The following is a 25,384-nucleotide window of genomic DNA, read 5'->3' as shown; positions in this document are numbered from 1 at the left end:
GTAATCTTTCTTTACTGCATCCCTCACTCCCAAACATTGACGAATTCACACGGACATTCCGTCGCTATGAAATACGAGTACTATGTGTTCTAAGACATTTCCTTCTAAATCGAGTAACGTTTCTATGGAAACGACAGGATTTTCTTTTGGGATACGACAATCACATTTCCGATCCACTAATCCTTCTTTACTGCATCCCTCACTCCCAAACATTGACGAATTCACACGGAAATTGCGTCGCTATGAAATACGAGTACTATGTGTTCTAAGACATTTCCTTCTAAATCGAGTAACGTTTCTATGGAAACGACAGGATTTTCTTTTGGGATATGACAATCACATTTCCGATCCACTAATCCTTCTTTACTGCATCCCTTACTCCCTCACATTGACGAATTCACACGGAAATTGCGTCGCTATGAAATACGAGTACTATGTGTTCTAAGACATTTCCTTCTAAATCGAGTAACGTTTCTATGGAAACGACAGGATTTTCTTTTGGGATACGACAATCACATTTCCGATCCACTAATCCTTCTTTACTGCATCCCTCACTCCCAAACATTGACGAATTCACACGGAAATTGCGTCGCTATGAAATACTATTTGTTCTAAGACATTTCATTCTAAATCGAGTAACGTTTCTATGGAAACGACAGGATTTTCTTTTGGGATACGAAAATCTCATTTCCGATCCACTAATCCTTCTTTACTGCATCCCTCACTCCCACACATTGACGAATTCACACGGTAATTGCGTCGCTATGAAATACGAGTACTATGTGTTCTATGACATTTCCTTCTAAATCGAGTAACGTTTCTATGGAAACGACAGGATTTTCTTTTGGGATATGACAATCACATTTCCGATCCACTAATCCTTCTTTACACCATCCCTCACTCCCACACATTGACGAATTCACACGGAAATTGCGTCGCTATGAATTACTATGGGTTCTGTGACTTCTCCTTCTATATCAAGTAACGTTTCTATGGAAACGACAGGACTTTTTTTTGGGATACGACAATCTCATTTCCGATCCACTAATCCTTCTTTACTGCATCCCTCACTCCCACACATTGACGAATTCACACGGAAATTGCGTCGCTATGAAATACGAGTACTATGTGTTCTAAGACATTTCCTTCTAATTCGAGTAACGTTTCTATGGAAACGACAGGATTTTCTTTTGGGATACGACAATCACATTTCCGATCCACTAATCCTTCTATACTGCATTCCTCACTCCCAAACATTGACGAATTCACACGGAAATTGCGTCGCTATGAAATACTATGTGTTCTAAGACATTTCCTTCTAAATCGAGTAACGTTTCTATGGAAACGACAGGATTTTCTTTTGGGATACGACAATCACATTTCCGATCCACTAATCCTTCTTTACTGCATCCCTCACTCCCAAACATTGACGAATTCACACGGAAATTGCGTCGCTATGAAATACGAGTACTATGTGTTCTAAGACATTTCCTTCTAAATCGAGTAACGTTTCTATGGAAACGACAGGATTTTCTTTAGGGATACGACAATCTCATTTCCGATCCACTAATCCTTCTTTACTGCATCCCTTACTCCCTCACATTGACGAATTCACACGGAAATTGCGTCGCTATGAAATACGAGTACTATGTGTTCTAAGACATTTCCTTCTACATCGAGTAACGTTTCTATGGAAACGACAGGATTTTCTTTTGGGATACGACAATCACATTTCCGATCCACTAATCCTTCTTTACTGCATCCCTCACTCCCAAACATTGACGAATTCACACGGAAATTGCGTCGCTATGAAATACGAGTACTATGTGTTCTAAGACATTTCCTTCTAAATCGAGTAACGTTTCTATGGAAACAACGGGATTTTCTTTTGGGATACGACAATCACATTTCCGATCCACTAATCCTTCTTTACTGCATCCCTCACTCCCAAACATTGACGAATTCACACGGAAATTGCGTCGCTATGAAATACGAGTACTATGTGTTCTAAGACATTTCCTTCTAAATCGAGTAACGTTTCTATGGAAACGACAGGATTTTCTTTTGGGATATGACAATCACATTTCCGATCCACTAATCCTTCTTTACACCATCCCTCACTCCCACACATTGAAGAATTCACACGGAAATTGCGTCGCTATGAATTACTATGGGTTCTATGACTTCTCCTTCTATGTCAAGTAACGTTTCTATGGAAACGACAGGACTTTTTTTTGGGATACGAGAATCTCATTTCCGATCCACTAATCCTACTATACTGCATCCCTCACTCCCAAACATTGACGAATTCACACGGAAATTGCGTCGCTATGAAATACTATGTGTTGTAAGACATTTCCTTCTAAATCGAGTAACGTTTCTATGGAAACGACAGGATTTTCTTTTGGGATACGACAATCACATTTCCGATCTACTAATCCTTCTTTACTGCATCCCTCACTCCCAAGCATTGACGAATTCACACGGAAATTGCGTCGTTATGAAATACTATGTGTTCTAGGACATTTCCTTCTAAATCGAGTAACGTTTCTATGGAAACGACAGGATTTTCTTTTGGGATACGACAATCTCATTTCCGATCTACTAATCCTTCTTTACTGCATCCCTCACTCCCACACATTGACGAATTCACACGGAAATTGCGTCGCTATGAAATACGAGTACTATGTGTTCTAAGACATTTCCTTCTAAATCGAGTAACGTTTCTATGGAAACGACAGGATTTTCTTTTGGGATACGACAATCACATTTCCGATCCACTAATCCATCTTTACTGCATCCCTCACTCCCAAACATTGACGAATTCACACGGAAATTGCGTCGCTATGAAATACTATGTGTTCTAAGACATTTCCTTCTAAATCGAGTAACGTTTCTATGGAAACGACAGGATTTTCTTTTGGGATACGACAATCTCATTTCCAATCCACTAATCCTTCTTTACTGCATCCCTCACTCCCACACATTGACGAATTCACACGAAAATTCCGTCGCTATGAAATTCGAGTACTATGTGTTCTAAGACATTTCTTTCTAAATCGAGTAACGTTTCTATGGACACGACAGGTTTTTCTTTTGGGATACGACAATCACATTTCCGATCCACTAATCCTTCTTTACTGCATCCCTCACTCCCAAACATTGACGAATTCACACGGAAATTGCGTCGCTATGAAATACTATGTGTTCTAAGACATTTCCTTCTAAGTCGAGTAACGTTTCTATGGAAACGACAGGATTTTCTTTTGGGATACGACAATCTCATTTCCGATCCACTAATCCTTCTTTACTGCATCCCTCACTGCCACACATTGACGAATTCACACGGAAATTGCGTCGCTATGAAATACGAGTACAAAGTGTTCTAAGACATTTCTTTCTAAATCGAGTAACGTTTCTATGGAAACGACAGGATTTTCTTTTGGGATACGACAATCACAATTCCGATCCACTAATCCTTCTTTACTGCATCCCTCACTCCCAAACATTGACGAATTCACACGGAAATTGCGTCGCTATGAATTTCTATTTGTTCTATGACTTCTCCTTCTAAATGGAGTAACGTTTCTATGGAAACGACAGGATTTTCTTTTGATATACGACAATCTCATTTCCGATCCACTAATCCCTCTTTACTGCATCCCTCACTCCCACACATTGACGAATTCACACGGAAATTGCATCGCTATGAAATACTATGTGTTCTAAGACATTTCCTTCTGAATCAAGTAACGTTTCTGTGGAAACGACAGGATTTTCTTTTGGGATACGACAATCACATTTCCGATCCACTAATCCTTCCTTACTGCATCCCTCACTCCCAAACATTGACGAATTCACAAGGAAATTGCGTCGCTATGAAATACTATGTGTTCTAAGACATTTCCTTCTAAATCGAGTAACGTTTCTATGGAAACGACAGGATTTTCTTTTGGGATACGACAATCTCATTTCCGATCCACTAATCCTACTTTACTGCATCCCTCACTCCCACGCATTGACGAATTCACACGGAAATTGCGTCGCTATGAAATACGAGTACTATGTGTTCTAAGACAATTCCTTCTAAAACGAGTAACGTTTCTATGGAAACGACAGGATTTTCTTTTGGGATACGACAATCACATTTCCCATCCACTAATCCTTCTTTACTGCAACCCTCACTCCCAAACATTGACGAATTCACACGGAAATTGCGTCGCTATGAAATACTATGTGTTCTAAGACATTTCCTTCTAAATCGAGTAACGTTTCTATGGAAACGACAGGATTTTCTTTTAGGATACGACAATCTCATTTCCGATCCACTAATCCTTCTTTACTGCATCCCTCACTCCCACACATTGACGAATTCACACGGAAATTCCGTCGCTATGAAATACGAGTACTATGTATTCTAAGACATTTCCTTCTAAATCGAGTAACGTTTCTATGGAAACGACAGGATTTATTTTGGGATACGACAATCACATTTCCGATCCACTAATCCTTCATTACTGCATCCCTCACTCCCACACATTGACGAATTCACACGGAAATTGCGTCGCTATGATTTACTGTGGGTTCTATGACTACTCCTTCTAAATCAAGTAACGTTTCTATGGAAACGACAGGCCTTTTTTTTGGGATACGACAATCTCATTTCCGATCCACTAATCCTTCTTTACTGCATCCCTCACTCCCAAACATTGACGAAATCACACGAAAATTGCGTCGCTATGAAATACTATGTGTTCTAAGACATTTCCTTCTAAATCGAGTAACGTTTCTATGGAAACGACAGGATTTTCTTTTGGGATACGACAATCTCATTTCCGATCCACTAATACTTCTTTACTGCATCCCTCACTCCCACACATTGACGAATTCACACGGAAATTGCGTCGCTATGAAATACGAGTACTATGTGTTCTAAGACATTTCCTTCTAAATCGAGTAACGTTTCTATGGAAACGACAGGATTTTCTTTTGGGATACGACAATCACATTTTCGATGCACTAATCCTTCTTTACTGCATCCCTCACTCCCAAACATTGACGAAGTCACACGGAAATTGCGTCGCTATAAATTACTATGGGTTCTATGACTTCTCCTTCTAAATCGAGTAACGTTTCTATGGAAACGACAGGATTTTCTTTTGGGATACGACAATCACATTTCCGATCCACTAATCCTTCTTTACTGCATCCCTCACTTCCCAACAATGACGAATTCACACGGAAATTGCGTCGCTATGAATCTCTATGGGTTGTATGACTTTTCCTTCTAAATCGAGTAACGTTTCTATGGAAACGACAGGATTTTCTTTTGGGATACGACAATCTCATTTCCGATCCACTAATCCTTCTTTACTGCATCCCTCACTCCCACACATTGACGAATTCACACGGAAATTGCGTCGCTATGAAATACGAGTACTATGTGTTCTAAGACAATTCCTTCTAAATCGAGTAACGTTTCTATGGAAACGACAGGATTTTCTTTTGGGATACGACAATCACATTTCCCATCCACTAATCCTTCTTTACTGCAACCCTCACTCCCAAACATTGACGAATTCACACGGAAATTGCGTCGCTATGAAATACTATGTGTTCTAAAACATTTCCTTCTAAATCGAGTAACGTTTCAATGGAAACGACAGGATTTTCTTTTAGGATACGACAATCTCATTTCCGATCCACTAATCCTTCTTTACTGCATCCTCCACTCCCACACTTTGACGAATTCACACGGAAATTCCGTCGCTATGAAATACGAGTACTATGTATTCTAAGACATTTCCTTCTAAATCGAGTAACGTTCCTATGGAAACGACAGGATTTATTTTGGGATACGACAATCACATTTCCGATCCACTAATCCTTCATTACTGCATCCCTCACTCCCACACATTGACGAATTCACACGGAAATTGCGTCGCTATGATTTACTGTGGGTTCTATGACTACTCCTTCTAAATCAAGTAACGTTTCTATGGAAACGACAGGCCTTTTTTTGGGATACGACAATCTCATTTCCGATCCACTAATCCTTTTTTACTGCATCCCTCACTCCCAAACATTGACGAAATCACACGAAAATTGCGTCGCTATGAAATACTATGTGTTCTAAGACATTTCCTTCTAAATCGAGTAACGTTTCTATGGAAACGACAGGATTTTCTTTTGGGATACGACAATCTCATTTCCGATCCACTAATACTTCTTTACTGCATCCCTCACTCCCACACATTGACGAATTCACACGGAAATTGCGTCGCTATGAAATACGAGTACTATGTGTTCTAAGACATTTCCTTCTAAATCGAGTAACGTTTCTATGGAAACGACAGGATTTTCTTTTGGGATACGACAATCTCATTTCCCATCCACTAATCCTTCTTTACTGCAACCCTCATTCCCAAAGATTGACAAATTCACAAGGAAATTGCGTCGCTATGAAACACGAGTACTATGTGTTCTACGACTTTTCCTTCTAAATCGAGTAACGTTTCTATGGAAACGACAGGATTTTCTTTTAGGATTCGACAATCTCATTTCCGATCCACTAATCCTTCTTTACTGCATCCCTCACTCCCACACATTGACGAATTCACACGGAAATTCCGTCGCTATGAAATACGAGTACTATGTGTTCTAAGACATTTCCTTCTAAATCGAGTAACGCTTCTATCGAAATGACAGGATTTACTTTTGGGATACGACAATCACATTTCCGATCCACTAATCCTTCTTTACTGCATCCCTCACTCCCACACATTGACGAATTCACACGGAAATTGCGTCGCTATGAATTACTGTGGGTTCTTTGACTTCTCCTTCTAAATCAAGTAACGTTTCTATGGAAACGACAGGACTTTTTTTTGGGATACGACAATCCTATTTTCGATCCACTAACCCTTCTTTACTGCATCACTCACTCCCAAACATTGACGAAGTCACACGGAAATTGCGTCGCTATGAAATACTATGTGTTCAAAGACATTTCCTTCTAAATCGAGTAACGTTTCTATGGAAACGACTGGATTTTCTTTTGGGATACGACAATCTCATTTCCGATCCACTAATCCTTCTTTACTACATCCCTCACTCCCACACATTGACGAATTCACACGGAAATTGCGTCGCTATGAAATACTATGTGTTCTAAGACATTTCCTTCTAAATCGAGTAACGTTTCTATGGAAACGACAGGATTTTCTTTTGGGATACGACAATCACATTTCCGATCCACTAATCCTTCTTTACTGCATCCCTCACTCCCACACATTGACGAATTCACATGGAAATTTCGTCGCTATGATATACGAGTACTATCTGTTCTAAGACATTTCCTTCTAAATCGAGTAACGTTTCTATGGAAACGACAGGATTTTCTTTTGGGATACGACAATCACATTTCCGATCCACTAATCCTTCTTTACTGCTTCCCTCACTCCCAAACATTGACGAATTCACACGGAAATTGCGTCGCTATGAAATACTATGTGTTCTAAGACATTTCCTTCTAAATCGAGTAACGTTTCTATGGAAACGACAGGATTTTCTTTTGGGATACGACAATCTCATTTCCAATCCACTAATCCTTCTTTACTGCTTCCCTCACTCCCAAACATTGACGAATTCACACGGAAATTGCGTCGCTATGAAATACTATGTGTTCTAAGACAATTCCTTCTAAATCGAGTAACGTTTCTATGGAAACGACAGGATTTTCTTTTGGGATACGACAATCTCATTTCCGATCCACTAATCCTTCTTTACTGCATCCCTCACTCCCACACATTGACGAATTCACACGGAAATTCCGTCGCTATGAAATACGAGTACTATGTGTTCTAAGACATTTCCTTCTAAATCGAGTAACGTATCTATGGACACGACAGGATTTTCTTTTGGGATACGACAATCACATTTCCGATCCAATAATCCTTCTTTACTGCATCCCTCACTTCCAAACAATGACGAATTCACACGGAAATTGCGTCGCTATGAATTCCTATGGGTTGTATGACTTCTCCTTCTAAAACGAGTAACGTTTCTATGGAAACGACAGGATTTTCTTTTGGGATACGACAATCTCATTTCCGATCCACTAATCCCTCTTTACTGCATCCCTCACTCCCACACATTGACGAATTCACACGGAAATTGCATCACTATGAAATACTATGTGTTCTAAGACATTTCCTTCTAAATCAAGTAACGTTTCTATGGAAACGACAGGATTTTCTTTTGGGATACGACAATCACATTTCCGATCCACTTATCCTTCCTTACTATATCCCTCACTCCCACACATTGACGAATTCACACGGAAATTCCGTCGCTATGAAATACGAGTACTATGTATTCTAAGACATTTCCTTCTAAATCGAGTAACGTTTCTATGGAAACGACAGGATTTACTTTTGGGATACGACAATCACATTTCTGATCCACTAATCCTTCATTACTGCATCCCTCACTCCCACACATTGACGAATTCACACGGAAATTCCGTCGCTATGAAATACGAGTACTATGTATTCTAAGACATTTCCTTCTAAATCGAGTAACGTTTCTATGGAAACGACAGGATTTACTTTTGGGATACGACAATCACATTTCTGATCGACTAATCCTTCATTACTGCATCCCTCACTCCCACACATTGACGAATTCACACGGAAATTGCGTCGCTATGATTTACTGTGGGTTCTATGACTTCTCCTTCTAAATCAAGTAACGTTTCTATGGAAACGACAGGCCTTTTTTTTGGGATACGACAATCTCATTTCCGATCCACTAATCCTTCTTTACTGCATCCCTCACTCCGAAACATTGACGAAATCATACGGAAATTGCGTCGCTATGAAATACTATGTGTTCTAAAACATTTCCTTCTAAATCGAGTAACGTTTCTATGGAAACGACAGGATTTTCTTTTGGGATACGACAATCACATTTCCGATCCAATAATCCTTCTTTACTGCATCCCTCACTTCCAAACAATGACGAATTCACACGGAAATTGCGTCGCTATGAATTCCTATGGGTTGTATGACTTCTCCTTCTAAAACGAGTAACGTTTCTATGGAAACGACAGGATTTTCTTTTGGGATACGACAATCTCATTTCCGATCCACTAATCCCTCTTTACTGCATCCCTCACTCCCACACATTGACGAATTCACACGGAAATTGCATCGCTATGAAATACTACGTGTTCTAAGACATTTCCTTATAAATCGAGTAACGTTTCTATGGAAACGACAGGATTTTCTTTTGGGATACGACAATCACATTTCCGATCCACTAATCCTTCTTTACTGCATCCCTCACTCCCAAACATTGACGAATTCACATGGAAATTGCGTCGCTATCAAATACTATGTGTTCTAAGACATTTCCTTCTAAATCGAGTAACGTTTCTATGGAAGCGACAGGATTTTCTTTTGGGATACGACAATCTCATTTCCGATCCACTAATCCCTCTTTACTGCATCCCTCACTCCCACACATTGACGAATTCACACGGAAATTGCATCGCTATGAAATACTACGTGTTCTAAGACATTTCCTTCTAAATCGAGTAACGTTTCTATGGAAACGACAGGCCTTTTTTTTTGGGATACGACAATCTCATTTCCGATCCACTAATCCTTCTTTACTGCATCCCTCACTCCCAAACATTGACGTAATCACACGGAAATTGCGTCGCTATGAAATACTATGTGTTCTAAGACATTTCCTTCTAAATCGAGTAACGTTTCTATGGAAACGACAGGATTTTCTTTTGGGATACGACAATCTCATTTCCGATCCACTAATCCTTCTTTACTGCATCCCTCACTCCCACACATTGACGAATTCACACGGAAATTGCGTCGCTGTGAAATACTATGTGTTCTAAGACATTTCTTTCTAAATCGAGTAACGTTTCTATGGAAACGCCAGGATTTTCGTTTGGGATACGACAATCTCATTTCCGATCCACTAATCCTTCTTTACTGCATCCCTCACTCCCACACATTGACGAATTCACACGGAAATTGCGTCGCTATGAAATACAAGTACTATGTGTTCTAAGACATTTCCTTCTAAATCGAGTAACGTTTCTATGGAACGATAGGAGTTTCTTTCGGGATACGACAATCTCATTTCCCATCCACTAATCCTTCTTTACTGCAACCCTCATTCCCAAAGATTGACAAATTCACAAGGAAATTGCGTCGCTATGAAACACGAGTACTATGTGTTCTACGACTTTTCCTTCTAAATCGAGTAACGTTTCTATGGAAACGACAGGATTTTCTTTTAGGATTCGACAATCTCATTTCCGATCCACTAATCCTTCTTTACTGCATCCCTCACTCCCACACATTGACGAATTCACACGGAAATTCCGTCGCTATGAAATACGAGTACTATGTGTTCTAAGACATTTCCTTCTAAATCGAGTAACGCTTCTATCGAAATGACAGGATTTACTTTTGGGATACGACAATCACATTTCCGATCCACTAATCCTTCTTTACTGCATCCCTCACTAACACACATTGACGAATTCACACGGAAATTGCGTCGCTATGAATTACTGTGGGTTCTTTGACTTCTCCTTCTAAATCAAGTAACGTTTCTATGGAAACGACAGGACTTTTTTTTGGGATACGACAATCCTATTTTCGATCCACTAACCCTTCTTTACTGCATCACTCACTCCCAAACATTGACGAATTCACACGGAAATTGCGTCGCTATGAAATACTATGTGTTCTAAGACATTTCCTTCTAAATCGAGTAACGTTTCTATGGAAACGACAGGATTTTCTTTTGGGATACGACAATCTCATTTCCGATCCACTAATCCTTCTTTACTACATCCCTCACTCCCACACATTGACGAATTCACACGGAAATTGCGTCGCTATGAAATACTATGTGTTCTAAGACATTTCCTTCTAAATCGAGTAACGTTTCTATGGAAACGACAGGATTTTCTTTTGGGATACGACAATCACATTTCCGATCCACTAATCCTTCTTTACTGCATCCCTCACTCCCAAACATTGACGAATTCACACGGAAATTGCGTCGCTATGAATTACTATGGGTTCTACGACTTCTCCTTCTAAATCGAGTATCGTTTCTATGGAAACGACAGGATTTTCTTTTGGGATACGACAATCTCATTTCCGATCCACTAATCCTTCTTTACTGCATCCCTCACTCCCACACATTGACGAATTCACACGGAAATTGCATCGCTATGAAATACGAGTACTATGTGTTCTAAGACATTTCCTTCTAAATCGAGTAACGTTTCTATGGAAACGACAGGATTTTCTTTTGGGATACGACAATCTCATTTCCGATCCACTAATCCTTCTTTACTGCATCCCTCACTCCCAAACATTGACGAATTCACACGGAAATTGCGTCGCAATAAATTACTATGGGTTCTATGACTTCTCCTTCTAAATCGAGTAACGTTTCTATGGAAACGACAGGATTTTCTTTTGGGATACGACAATCACATTTCCGATCCACTAATCCTTCTTTACTGCATCCCTCACTCCCAAACATTGACGAATTCACACGGAAATTGCGTCGCTATGAAATACTATGTGTTCTAAGACATTTCCTTCTAAATCGAGTAACGTTTCTATGGAAACGACAGGATTTTCTTTTGGGATACGACAATCTCATTTCCGATCCACTAATCCTGCTTTACTGCACCCCTCACTCCCACCCATTGACGAATTCACACGGAAATTGCGTCGCTATGAAATACGAGTACTATGTGTTCTAAGACATTTCCTTCTAAATCGAGTAACGTTTCTATGGAAACGACAGGATTTTCTTTTGGGATACGACAATCTCATTTCCGATCCACTAATCCTTCTTTACTGCATCCCTCACTCCCAAACATTGACGAATTCACACGGAAATTGCGTCGCTATGAAATACGAGTACTATGTGTTCTAAGACATTTCCTTCTAAATCGAGTAACGTTTCTATGGAAACAACAGGATTTTCCTTTGGTATACGACAATCACATTTCCGATCCACTAATCCTTCTTTACTGCATCCCTCACTCCCACACATTGACGAATTCACACGGAAATTCCGTCGCTATGAAATACGAGTACTATGTGTTCTAAGACATTTCCTTCTAAATCGAGTAACGTTTCTATGGAAACGACAGGATTTTCTTTTGGGATACGACAATCTCATTTCCGATCCACTAATCCTTCTTTACTGCATCCCTCACTCCCAAACATTGACGAATTCACACGGAAAATGCGTCGCTATAAATTACTATGGGTTCTATGACTTCTCCTTCTAAATCGAGTAACGTTTCTATGGAAACGACAGGATTTTCTTTTGGGATACGACAATCACATTTCCGATCCACTAATCCTTCTTTACTGCATCCCTCACTCCCAAACATTGACGAATTCACACGGAAATTGCGTCGCTATGAAATACTATGTGTTCTAAGACATTTCCTTCTAAATCGAGTAACGTTTCTATGGAAACGACAGGATTTTCTTTTGGGATACGACAATCTCATTTCCGATCCACTAATCCTGCTTTACTGCACCCCTCACTCCCACCCATTGACGAATTCACACGGAAATTGCGTCGCTATGAAATACGAGTACTATGTGTTCTAAGACATTTCCTTCTAAATCGAGTAACGTTTCTATGGAAACGACAAGATTTTCTTTTGGGATACGACAATCACATTTCCGATCCACTAATCCTTCTTTACTGCATCCCTCACTCCCACACATTGACGAATTCACACGGAAATTGCGTCGCTATGAAATACGAGTACTATGTGTTCTAAGACATTTCCTTCTAAATCGAGTAACGTTTCTATGGAAACGACAGGATTTTCTTTTGGGATACGACAATCTCATTTCCGATCCACTAATCCTTCTTTACTGCATCCCTCACTCCCACACATTGACGAATTCACACGGAAATTCCGTCGCTATGAAATACGAGTACTATGTGTTCTAAGACATTTCCTTCTAAATCGAGTAACGTTTCTATGGAAACGACAGGATTTTCTTTTGGGATACGACAATCTCATTTCCGATCCACTAATCCTTCTTTACTGCATCCCTCACTCCCAAACATTGACGAATTCACACGGAAAATGCGTCGCTATAAATTACTATGGGTTCTATGACTTCTCCTTCTAAATCGAGTAACGTTTCTATGGAAACGACAGGATTTTCTTTTGGGATACGACAATCACATTTCCGATCCACTAATCCTTCTTTACTGCATCCCTCACTCCCAAACATTGACGAATTCACACGGAAATTGCGTCGCTATGAAATACTATGTGTTCTAAGACATTTCCTTCTAAATCGAGTAACGTTTCTATGGAAACGACAGGATTTTCTTTTGGGATACGACAATCTCATTTCCGATCCACTAATCCTGCTTTACTGCACCCCTCACTCCCACCCATTGACGAATTCACACGGAAATTGCGTCGCTATGAAATACGAGTACTATGTGTTCTAAGACATTTCCTTCTAAATCGAGTAACGTTTCTATGGAAACGACAAGATTTTCTTTTGGGATACGACAATCACATTTCCGATCCACTAATCCTTCTTTACTGCATCCCTCACTCCCACACATTGACGAATTCACACGGAAATTGCGTCGCTATGAAATACGAGTACTATGTGTTCTAAGACATTTCCTTCTAAATCGAGTAACGTTTCTATGGAAACAACAGGATTTTCCTTTGGTATACGACAATCACATTTCCGATCCACTAATCCTTCTTTACTGCATCCCTCACTCCCACACATTGACGAATTCACACGGAAATTCCGTCGCTATGAAATACGAGTACTATGTGTTCTAAGACATTTCCTTCTAAATCGAGTAACGTTTCTATGGAAACGACAGGATTTTCTTTTGGGATACGACAATCACATTTCCGATCCATTAACCCTTCTTTACTGCATCTCTCACTCCATTTGACGAATTCACAAGGAAATTGCGTCGCTATGAAATACTATGTGTTCTAAGCCATTTCTTTCTAAATCGAGTAACGTTTCTATGGAAACGACAGGATTTTCTTTTGGGATACGACAATCACATTTCCGATCCACTAATCCTTCTTTACTGCATCCCTCACTCCCACACATTGAAGAATTCACACGGAAATTGCGTCGCTATGAAATACGAGTACTATGTGTTCTAAGACATTTCCTTCTAAATCGAGTAACGTTTCTATGGAAACGACAGGATTTTCCTTTGGTATACGACAATCACATTTCCGATCCACTAATCCTTCTTTACTGCATCCATCACTCCCACACATTGACGAATTCACACGGAAATTGCGTCGCTATGAATTACTATGGGTTCTATGACTTCTCCTTCTAAATCATATAACGTTTCTATGGAAACGACAGGACTTTTTTTTGGGATACGACAATCTCATTTCCGATCCACTGATCCTTCTATACTGCATCCCTCACTCCCAAACATTGACGAATTCACACGGAAATTGCGTCGCTATGAAATACTATGTGTTATAAGACATTTCCTTCTAAATCGAGTAACGTTTCTATGGAAACGACAGGATTTTCTTTTGGGATACGACAATCTCATTTCCGATCCACTAATCCTTCTTTACTGCATCCCTCACTCCCACACATTGACGAATTCACACGGAAATTGCGTCGCTATGAAATACGAGTACTATGTGTTCTAAGACATTTCCTTCTAAATCGAGTAACGTTTCTATGGAAACGACAGGATTTTCTTTTGGGATACGAAAATCTCATTTCCGATCCACTAATACTTCTTTACTGCATCCCTTACTCCCACACATTGACGAATTCACACGGAAATTGCGTCGCTATGAAATACGAGTACTATGTGTTCTAAGACAATTCCTTCTAAATCGAGTAACGTTTCTATGGAAACGACAGGATTTTCTTTTGGGATACGACAATCACATTTCCCAACCATTAATCCTTCTTTACTGCAACCCTCACTCCCAAACATTGACGAATTCACACGGAAATTGCGTCGCTATGAAATACTATGTGTTCTAAGACATTTCCTTCTAAATCGAGTAACGTTTCTATGGAAACGACAGGATTTTCTTTTAGGATTCGACAATCTCATTTCCGATCCACTAATCCTTCTTTACTGCATCCCTCACTCCCACACATTGACGAATTCACACGGAAATTCCGTCGCTATGAAATACGAGTACTATGTGTTCTAAGACATTTCCTTCTAAATCGAGTAACGTTTCTATGGAAACGACAGGATTTACTTTAGGGATACGACAATCACATTTCCGATCCACTAATCCTTCTTTACTGCATCCCTCACTCCCACACATTGACGAATTCACACGGAAATTGCGTCGCTATGAATTACTGCGGGTTCTATGACTTCTCCTTCTAAATCAAGTAACGTTTCTATGGAAACGACAGGACTTTTTGTTGGGATACGAGAATCTCATTTCCGATCCACTAATCCTTCTTTACTGCATCCCTCACTCCCAAATATTGACGAATTCACACGGAAATTGCGTCGCTATGAAATACTATGTGTTCTAAGACATTTCCTTCTAAATCGAGTAACGTTTCTATGGAAACGACAGGATTTTCTTTTGGGATACGACAATCTCATTTCCGATCCACTAATCCTTCTTTACTGCATCCCTCACTCCCACAGATTGACGAATTCACACGGAAATTGCGTCGCTATGAATTACGAGTACTATGTGTTCTAAGACATTTCCTTCTAAATCGAGTAACGTTTCTATGGAAACGACAGGATTTTCTTTTGGGATACGACAATCTCATTTCCGATCCACTAATTCTTCTTTACTGCATCCCTCACTCCCACACATTGACGAATTCACACGGAAATTGCGTCGCTATGAAATACGAGTACTATGTATTCTAAGACATTTCCTTCTAAATCGAGTAACGTTTCTATGGAAACGACAGAATTTACTTTTGGGATACGACAATCACATTTCCGATCCACTAATCCTTCTTTACTGCGTCCCTCACTCCCACACATTGACGAATTCACACGGAAATTGCGTCGCTATGAATTACTGCGGGTTCTATGACTTCTCCTTCTAAATCAAGTAACGTTTCTATGGAAACGACAGGACTTTTTTTTGGGATACGACAATCTCATTTCCGATCCACTAATCCTTCTTTACTGCATCCCTCACTCCCAAATATTGACGAATTCACACGGAAATTGCGTCGCTATGAAATACTATGTGTTCTAAGACATTTCCTTCTAAATCGAGTAACGTTTCTATGGAAACGACAGGATTTTCATTTGGGATACGACAATCTCATTTCCGATCCACTAATCCTTCTTTACTGCATCCCTCACTCACACAGATTGACGAATTCACACGGAAATTGCGTCGCTATGAATTACGAGTACTATGTGTTCTAAGACATTTCCTTCTAAATCGAGTAACGTTTCTATGGAAACGACAGGATTATCTTTTGGGATACGACAATCTCATTTCCGATCCACTAATCCTTCTTTACTGCATCCCTCACTCCCACACATTGACGAATTCACACGGAAATTGCGTCGCTATGAAATACGAGCACTATGTGTTCTAAGACATTTCCTTCTAAATCGAGTAACGTTTCTATGGAAACGACAGGATTTTCTTTTGGGATACGACAATCACATTTCCAATCCACTAATCCTTCTTTACTGCATCCTTCACTCCCACACATTGACGAATTCACACGGAAATTGCGTCGCTATGAAATACGAGTACTATGTGTTCTAAGACATTTCCTTCTAAATCGAGTAACGTTTCTATGGAAACGACTGGATTTTCTTTTGGGATACGACAATTTCATTTCCGATCCACTAATCCTTCTTTACTGCATCCCTCACTCCCAAACATTGACGAATTCACACTGAAATTCCGTCGCTATGAAATACGAGTACTATGTGTTCTAAGACATTTCCTTCTAAATCGAGTAACGTTTCTATGGAAACGATAGGATTTTATTTTGGGATAGGACAATCACATTTCCGATCCATTAATCCGTCTTTACTGCATCCCTCACTCCATTTGACGAATTCACACGGAAATTGCGTCGCTATGAAATACTATGTGTTCTAAGACATTTCTTTCTAAATCAAGTAACGTTTCTATGGAAACGACAGGATTTTCTTTTGGGATACGACAATCTCATTTCCGATCCACTAATCCTTCTTTACTGCATCCCTCACTCCCACACATTGACGAATTCACACGGAAATTCCGTCGCTATGAAATACGAGAACTATGTGTTCTAAGACATTTCCTTCTAAATCGAGTAACGTTTCTATGGAAACGACAGGACTTTTTTGGGATACGACAATCTCATTTCCGATCCACTAATCCTTCTTTACTGCATCCCTCACTCCCAAACATTCACGAATTTACACGGAAATTGCGTCGCTATGAAATACTATGTGTTCTAAGACATTTCCTTCTAAATCGAGTAACGTTTCTATGGAAACGACAGGATTTTCTTTTAGGATTCGACAATCTCATTTCCGATCCACTAATCCTTCTTTACTGCATCCCTCACTCACACAGATTGACGAATTCACACGGAAATTGCGTCGCTATGAATTACGAGTACTATGTGTTCTAAGACATTTCCTTCTAAATCGAGTAACGTTTCTATGGAAACGACAGGATTATCTTTTGGGATACGACAATCTCATTTCCGATCCACTAATCCTTCTTTACTGCATCCCTCACTCCCACACATTGACGAATTCACACGGAAATTGCGTCGCTATGAAATACGAGTACTATGTGTTCTAAGACATTTCCTTCTAAATCGAGTAACGTTTCTATGGAAACGACAGGATTTTCTTTTGGGATACGACAATCACATTTCCAATCCACTAATCCTTCTTTACTGCATCCTTCACTCCCACACATTGACGAATTCACACGGAAATTGCGTCGCTATGAAATACGAGTACTATGTGTTCTAAGACATTTCCTTCTAAATCGAGTAACGTTTCTATGGTAACGACAGGTTTTACTTTTGGGATACCACAATCACATTTCCGATCCACTACTCCTTCTTTACTGCATCCCTCACTCCCAAACATTGACGAATTCACACGGGAATTGCGTCGCTATGAATTACTATGGGTTCTATGACTTCTCCTTCTAAATCGAGTAACGTTTCTATGGAAACGACAGGATTTTCTTTTGGGATACGACAATCTCATTTCCGATCCACTAATCCTTCTTTACTGCATCCCTCACTCCCACACATTGACGAATTCACACGGAAATTGCGTCGCTATGAAATGCGAGTACTATGTCTTCTAAGACATTTCCTTCTAAATCGAGTAACGTTTCTATGGAAACGACTGGATTTTCTTTTGGGATACGACAATCTCATTTCCGATCCACTAATCCTTCTTTACTGCATCCCTCACTCCCACACATTGACGAATTCACACGGAAATTGCGTCGCTATGAAATACGAGTACTATGTGTTCTAAGACAATTCCTTCTAAATCGAGTAACGTTTCTATGGAAACGACAGGATTTTCTTTTGGGATACGACAATCACATTTCCCATCCACTAAACCTTCTTTACTGCAATCCTCACTCCCAAACATTGACGAATTCACACGGAAATTGCGTCGCTATGAAATACTATGTGTTCTAAGACATTTCCTTCTAAATCGAGCAACGTTTCTATGGAAAAGCCAGGATTTTCTTTCAGGATACGACAATCTCATTTCCGATCCACTAATCCTTCTTTACTGCATCCCTCACTCCCACACATTGACGAATTCACACGGAAATTCCGTCGCTATGATATACGAGTACTATGTGTTCTAAGACATTTCCTTCTAAATCGAGTAACGTTTCTATGGAAACGACAGGATTTACTTTTGGGATACGACAATCACATTTCCGATCCACTAATCCTTCTTTACTGCATCCCTCACTCCCACACATTGACGAATTCACACGGAAATTGCGTCGCTATGAATTACTGTAGGTTCTATGACTTCTCCTTCTAAATCAAGTAACGTTTCTATGGAAACGACTGGACTTTTTTTTGGGATACGACAATCTCATTTCCGATCCACTAATCCTTCTTTACTGCATCCCTCACTCCCAAACATTGACGAACTCACACGGAAATTGCGTCGCTATGAAATACTATGTGTCCTAAGACATTTCCTTCTAAATCGAGTAACGTTTCTATGGAAACGACAGGATTTTCTTTTGGGATACGACAATCTCATTTCCGATCCACTAATCCTTCTTTACTGCATCCCTCACTCCCACACATTGACGAATTCACACGGAAATTGCGTCGCTATGAAATACGAGTACTATGTGTTCTAAGACATTTCCTTCTAAATCGAGTAACGTTTCTATGGAAACGACAGGATTTTCTTTTGGGATACGACAATCACATTTCCGATCCACTAATCCTTCTTTACTGCATCCCTCACTCCCAAACATTGTGGAATTCACACGGAAATTGCGTCGCTATAAATTACTATGGGTTCTATGACTTCTCCTTCTAAATCGAGACACGTTTCTGTGGAAACGACAGGATTTTCTTTTGGGATACGACAATCACATTTCCGATCCACTAATCCTTCTGTACTGCATCCCTCACTCCCAAACATTGACGAATTCACACGGAAATTGCGTCGCTATGAAATACTATGTGTTCTAAGACATTTCCTTCTAAATCGAGTAACGTTTCTATGGAAACGACTGGACTTTCTTTTGTTATACGACAATCTCATTTCCGATCCACTAATCCTTCTTTACTGCATCCCTCACTCCCACACATTGACGAATTCACACGGAAATTGCGTCGCTATGAAATAAGAGTACTATGTGTTCTAAGACATTTCCTTCTAAATCGAGTAACGTTTCTATGGAAACGACAGGATTTTCTTTTGGGATACGACAATCACATTTCCGATCCACTAATCCTTCTTTACTGCATCCTTCACTCCCACACATTGACGAATTCTCACGGAAATTGCGTCGCTGTGAATTACTATGGGTTCTAAGGCATTTCCTTCTAAATCGAGTAACGTTTCTATGGAAACGACTGGATTTTCTTTTGGGATACGACAATCTCATTTCCGATCCACTAATCCATCTTTACTGCATCCCTCACTCCCAAACATTGACGAATTCACACGGAAATTCCGTCGCTATGAAATACGAGTACTATGTGTTCTAAGACATTTCCTTCTAAATCGAGTAACGTTTCTATGGAAACGACAGGATTTTCTTTTGGGATACGACAATCTCATTGCCGATCCACTAATCCGTCTTTACTCCGTCCCTCACTCCCAAACATTGACGAATTCACACGGAAATTCCGTCGCTATGAAATACGAGTACTATGTGTTCTAAGACATTTCCTTCTAAATCGAGTAACGTTTCTATGGAAACGACAGGATTTTCTTTCGGGATACGACAATCTCATTTCCGATCCACTAATCCTTCTTTACTGCATCCCTCACTCCCAAATATTGACGAATTCACACGGAAATTGCGTCGCTACGAAATACTATGTGTTCTAAGACATTTCCTTTTAAATCGAGTAACGTTTCTATGGAAATGACAGGATTTTCTTTTGGGATACGACAATCACATTTCCGATCCACTAATCCTTCTTTACTCCATCCCTCACTCCCAAACATTGACGAATTCACACGGAAATTGCGTCGCTATGAATTACTATGGGTTCTATGACTTCTCCTTCTAAATCGAGTAACGTTTCTATGGAAACGACAGGATTTTCCTTTGGGATACGACAATCTCATTTCCGATCCACTAATCCTTCTTTACTGCATCCCTCACTCCCACACATTGACGAATTCACACGGAAATTCCGTCGCTATGAAATACGAGTACTATGTGTTCTAAGACATTTCCTTCTAAATCGAGTAACGTTTCTATGGAAACGACAGGAGTTTCTTTTGGGATACGACAATTTCATTTCCGATCCACTAATCCTTCTTTACTGCATCCCTCACTCCCACACATTGACGAATTCACACGGACACTGCGTCGCTATGAAATACGAGTACTATGTGTTCTAAGACATTTCCTTCTAAATCGAGTAACGTTTCTATGGAAACGACAGGATTTTCTTTTGGGATACGACAATCTCATTTCCGATCCACTAATCCTTCTTTACTGCATCCCTCACTTCCACACATTGACGAATTCACACGGAAATTGCGTTGCTATGAAATACGAGTACTATGTGTTCTAAGACTTTTCCTTCTAAATCGAGTAACGTTTCTACGGAAACGACAGGATTTTCTTTTGGGATACGACAATCTCATTTCCGATCCACTAATCCTTCTTTACTGCATCCCTCACTCCCACACATTGACGAATTCACACGGAAATTGCGTCGCTATGAAATACGAGTACTATGTGTTCTAAGACACTTCCTTCTAAATCGAGTAACGTTTCTATGGAAACGACAGGATTTTCTTTTGGGATACGACAATCACATTTCCGATCCACTAATCCTTCTTTACTGCATCCCTCACTCCCAAACATTGACGATTTCACACGGAAATTGCGTCGCTATGAAATACGAGTACTATGTGTTCTAAGACATTTCCTTCTAAATCGAGTAACGTTTCTATGGAAACGACAGGATTTTCTTTTGGGATACGACAATCACATTTCCGATCCACTAATCCTTCTTTACTGCGTCCCTCACTCCCAAACATTGACGAATTCACACGGAAATTCCGTCGCTATGAAATACGAGTACTATGTGTTAGAAGACATTTCCTTCTAAATCGAGTAACGTTTCTATGGAAACGACAGGATTTTCTTTTGGGTTACGACAATCACATTTCTGATCCACTAACCCTTCTTTACTGCATCCCTCACTCCCACACATTAACGAATTCACACGGAAATTGCATCGCTATGAAATACGAGTACTATGTGTTCTAAGACATTTCGTTCTAAATCGAGTAACGTTTCTATGGAAACGACAGGCTTTTCTTTTGGGATTCGACAATCACATTTCCGATCCACTAATCCTTCTTTACTACATCCCTCACTCCCACACATTCACGAATTCACACGGAAATTGCGTCGCTATGAATTACTATGGATTCTATGACTTCTCCTTCTAAATCAAGTAACGTTTCTATGGAAACGACAGGACTTTTTTTTGGGATACGACAATCTCATTTCCGATCCACTAATCCTTCTTTACTGCATCCCTCACTCCCAAACATTGACGAATTCACACGGAAATTGCGTCGCTATGAAATACTATGTGTTCTAAGACATTTCTTTCTAAATGGAGTAACGTTTCTATGGAAACGACAGGATTTTTTTTTTGGGATACGACAATCTCATTTCCGATCCACTAATCCTCCTTTACTGCATTCCTCACTCCCACACATTGACGAATTCACACGGAAATTGCGTCGCTATGAAATACGAGTACTATGTGTTCTAAGACATTTCCTTCTAAATCGAGTAACGTTTCTATGGAAACGACAGGATTTTCTTTTGGGATACGACAATCTCATTTCCGATCCACTAATCCTTCTGTACTGCATCCTTCACTCCCACACATTGACGAATTCACACGGAAATTGCGTCGCTATGAATTACTATGGGTTCTATGACTTCTCCTTCTAAATCAAGTAACGTTTCTATGGAAACGACAGGACTTCTTTTTGGGATACGACAATCTCATTTCCGATCCACTAATCCTTCCTTACTGCATCCCTCACTCCCAAACATTGACGAATTCACACGGAAATTGCGTCGCTATGAAATACGAGTACTATGTGTTCTAAGACATTTCCTTCTAAATCGAGTAGTGTTTCTATGGAAACGACAGGATTTTCTTTTGGGATACGACAATCTCATTTCCGATCCACTAATCCTTCTTTACCCGCATCCCTCACTCCCAAACATTGACGAATTCACACAGAAATTGCGTCGCTATGAAATACTATGTGTTCTAAGACATTTCCTTCTAAATCGACTAACGTTTCTATGGAAACGACAGGATTTTCTTTTGGGATTCGACAATCACATTTCCGATCCACTAATCCTTCTGTACTGCATCCTTCACTCCCACACATTGACGAATTCACACGGAAATTGCGTCGCTATGAATTACTATGGGTTCTATGACTTCTCCTTCTAAATCAAGTAACGTTTCTATGGAAACGACAGGACTTCTTTTTGGGATACGACAATCTCATTTCCGATCCACTAATCCTTCCTTACTGCATCCCTCACTCCCACACATTGACGAACTCACACGGAAATTGCGTCGCTATGAAATACGAGTACTATGTGTTCTAAGACATTTCCTTCTAAATCGAGTAACGTTTCTATGGAAACGTCAGGATTTTCTTTTGGGATACGACAATCTCATTTCCGATCCACTAATCCTTCTTTACTGCATCCCTCACTCCCACACATTGACGAATTCACACGGAAATTGCGTCGCTATGAAATACGAGTACTATGTGTTCTAAGACATTTCCTTCTAAATCGAGTAACGTTTCTATGGAAACGACAGGATTTTCTTTTGGGATACGACAATCTCTTTTCCGATCCACTAATCCTTCTTTACTGCATCCCTCACTCCCACACATTGACGAATTCACACGGAAATTGCGTCACTATGAAATACGAGTACTATGTGTTCTAAGACATTTCCTTCTAAATAGAGTAACGTTTCTATGGAAACGACAGGATTTTCTTTTGGGATACGACAATCTCATTTCTGATCCACTAATCCTTCTTTACTGCATCCCTCACTCCCACACATTGACGAAATCACACGGAAATTGCGTCGCTATGAAATACGAGTACTATGTGTTCTAAGACATTTCCTTCCAAATCGTGTAACGTTTCTATGGAAACGACAGGATTTTCTTTTGGGATACGACAATCACATTTCCAATCCACTAATCCTTCTTTACTGCATCCCTCACTCCCAAACATTGACGAATTCACACGGAAATTGCGTCGCTATGAAATACGAGTACTATGTGTTCTAAGACATTTCCTTCTAAATCGAGTAACGTTTCTATGGAAACGACAGGATTTTCTTTTGGGATACGACAATCACATTTCCGATCCACTAATCCTTCTTTACTGCATCCCTCACTCCCAAACATTGACGAATTCACACGGATATTCCGTCGCTATGAAATACGAGTACTATGTGTTAGAAGACATTTCCTTCTAAATCGAGTGACGTTTCTATGGAAACGACAGGATTTTCTTTTGGGATACGACAATCACATTTCCGATCCACTAACCCTTCTTCACTGCATCCCTCACTCCCACACATTGACGAATTCACACGGAAATTCCGTCGCCATGAAATACGAGTACTATGTGTTCTAAGACATTTCCTTGTAAATCGAGTAACGTTTCTATGGAAACGACAGGATTTAGTTTTGGGATACGACAATCACATTTCCGATCCACTAATCCTTCTTTACTGCATCCCTCACTCCCACACATTGACGAATTCACACGGAAATTGCGTCGCTGTGAAATACGAGTACTATGTGTTCTAAGACATTTCGTTCTAAATCGAGTAACGTTTCTATGAAAACGACAGGATTTTCTTTTGGGATACGACAATCACATTTCCGATCCAGTAATCCTTCTTTACTGCATCCCTCACTCCCAAACATTGACGAATTCACACGGACATTGCGTCGCTATGAAATACGAGTACTATGTGTTCTAAGACATTTCCTTCTAAATCGAGTAACGTTTCTATGGAAACGACAGGATTTTCTTTTGGGATACGACAATCACATTTCCGATCCACTAATCTTTCTTTACTGCATCCCTCACTCCCAAACATTGACAAATTCACACGGAAATTCCGTCGCTGTGAAATACGAGTACTATGTGTTCTAAGACATTTCCTTCTAAATCGAGTAACGTTTCTATTTAAACGACAGGATTTTCTTTTGGGATACGACAATCTCATTTCCGATCCTCTAATCGTTCTTTACTGCATCCCTCACTCCCAAACATTGACGAATTAACACGGAAATTCCGTCGCTGTGAAATACGAGTACTATGTGTTCTAAGACATTTCCTTCTAAATCGAGTAACGTTTCTATGGAAACGACAGGATTTTCTTTTGGGATACGACAACCACATTTCCGATCCACTAATCGTTCTTTACTGCATACCTCACTCCCAAACATTGACGAATTCACACGGATATTGCGTCGCTATGAAATACGAGTACTATGTGTTCTAAGACATTTCCTTCTA

The sequence above is a fragment of the Schistocerca serialis genome, chromosome 6 (assembly GCF_023864345.2).
Source record: "Schistocerca serialis cubense isolate TAMUIC-IGC-003099 chromosome 6, iqSchSeri2.2, whole genome shotgun sequence".
NCBI classification, from domain to species: domain Eukaryota; kingdom Metazoa; phylum Arthropoda; class Insecta; order Orthoptera; family Acrididae; genus Schistocerca; species Schistocerca serialis.
The sequence above is the reverse complement of the archived record's forward strand: the minus strand, read 5'-3'. Positions refer to the sequence as shown.